We start from the raw sequence: 2,089 nt of genomic DNA on the forward strand, positions 1-2,089 counted from the left end.
GGTCTCGATCTCCTGACCTCGTGATCCGCCCGTCTCGGCCTCCCAAAGTGCTGGGATTACAGGCTTGAGCCACCGCGCCCGGCCTCAAGTAGCATTTCTAAGGAAGTGATTAAACTGAGCCACACTAGGTAAAAATGACTGATGCACACTCTGACCATTTCAAAAGTATTTAGGGCACCTGGGCATCTTGGTTATCTGAGGAAAAGCAGCATGAGGGGACCAAGTTGTAGGATGGGAGCAGGAGTGAGGAGGAGGGTAGGGAGAGGATGAGGACACCACAGCGGGACAGGGGAGGTATGGCCTGCCTGCCTGGGTTGTGGATAGTGCTAGGTGGCGGATAGTGCTGACCGAGCCTGCTGCTTTCTTGCTATTGCTTTGCCTTCCCAGATCCCCATCCCACCCATCCCCACAGAGAAGGCAGCTCAGTTGTGGATGGTCAGATGCCCCATCTCCCACTGCCAATTTCTGGCCCCTACCAGCATGGAGCAAGTGGCAGTGGCTGCAGCAGCAGCAGCAGGGTAACAGGAGGAAAGGTGGCCTGACAGCTGATAGCCTATGTAGCAGACTGTGGCACCAGGTATACAAAACCAGGATATGTCCAAAATAAAGAATCTCCGTTTACCATCCCTTCCTGTACTGCCATCAATAACTCAGCAAAAGTGGGTGGTCAAGTTCAAAAGGAGGATGCTGATGACCTAGACATCCTTACTGGTGATGAAGCATTGGAAAACCTACATATACAACAAAAAGCCCATCCATCATGGTCTTTTTGACCATGGTTGAAGATTAGAACTCAGTGGAAAGCTTTATAGAGCAAGTGATCTTTAAATATTTAAGGGCAGGACGTGAAGACTATTATTTTCTTTTGACTGGACCTCCACTGAATACTCCAGAAAGCAGGAAATACACTCCTGAAATAGTGTTTGAGTCCTTCAATGTTCAGGTTTGTACATTGCTGTGCAGGTTGTTCTTGCGTAGCTACATCCTGGACCACAAGACAAATAGGAGAAGAGATGTAGACAAGTAGAAACGGTGTCACTCATGGCATTTCTGCGCCTGAAGGGTATGTGATTGGCAGCTGTATTAAACACATTCCAATTGCAGGATGAGCTATAACATATTTTATTCAGCAACTACTGATAGACCAAGAAGTAGGAATCCCTCCAGAGCAATCCCTGGAAACTACTAAGGCAGTAAAGGAGCACTATAGTTATGCTAGCTCAGATTTAAAAAATAATTTAAAAAATAAATTAAAAAGTAAGGTGCAGATGGGTCACAGCAGATTTAAACAGTATATAAGAATCAATGCCATATCAAATAAATAATTTTCCACTGATATTTGATATGAGAGGTTATTAGGACCTGAAATCTTTTCTCATCCAGAGTTTGCTAATCCAGACTTTGTACATCCCATCTCAGATGTTGCAGATGAAGTAATTCAGGATTGTCCTATTGATGTCAGACATCCTCTCAACAAGAATATTCTTGTCTAGGGAGGTTCAACTCTGTTCAGGGACTTTGGACATCACTTGCAATGAGATATGAAAAGAACTCTAGATGTCAGGCTGACCTTAAGTGAGGAATTAAGTAGCAGTAGATTGAAGCCAGAAGCTATTGATGTACAAGTCATTACACACCACAGAGAGCAATACGCAACTTGGTTTGGAGGATCAATGCTGGCTTCTGTGCTTGAGTTCTATCAAGTATGCCACCCCGAAAAGGATTATGAAGAAATCAGACCTAGCATTTGTCATCACAATCTAGGGTTTGCAGTCATGCCATAAAATTGAGTTTATACTTACTGGGGTTAGGGAGGTGGGGTAGAGATAATCTTTCTGATTACCCATTTTGTCTGGATGGCAGATTTTGAAGTTTTTTATCTGACTTGAAATAGTAATACCAAATGTGATTATGCAGGAATATTTTAATAAGTGTATCAACATGCAACCTAGAACACAGTAAAAATGATTGCTTTTCTTCAGATTGAATATTTGAATCTTACGTGTGACAAAAATAAAGTGGGTTTACTTCCTTCTGTGCTCTGATATTTTGTATATTCATGAATTATCCAAGATTTTATGCAGTTTAT

At 42.7% G+C, this 2,089-nt stretch overlaps 1 pseudogene; it reads left to right on the top strand.

The window, feature by feature from the left end:
- Nucleotides 1–440: 440 nt before the first annotated feature.
- Nucleotides 441–1,784, top strand: LOC105503860 (annotated as a pseudogene).
- Nucleotides 1,785–2,089: the final 305 nt, after the last annotated feature.

The sequence above is a fragment of the Colobus angolensis genome, unplaced genomic scaffold, assembly GCF_000951035.1.
Source record: "Colobus angolensis palliatus isolate OR3802 unplaced genomic scaffold, Cang.pa_1.0 Scaffold88, whole genome shotgun sequence".
NCBI classification, from domain to species: Eukaryota; Metazoa; Chordata; class Mammalia; order Primates; family Cercopithecidae; genus Colobus; species Colobus angolensis.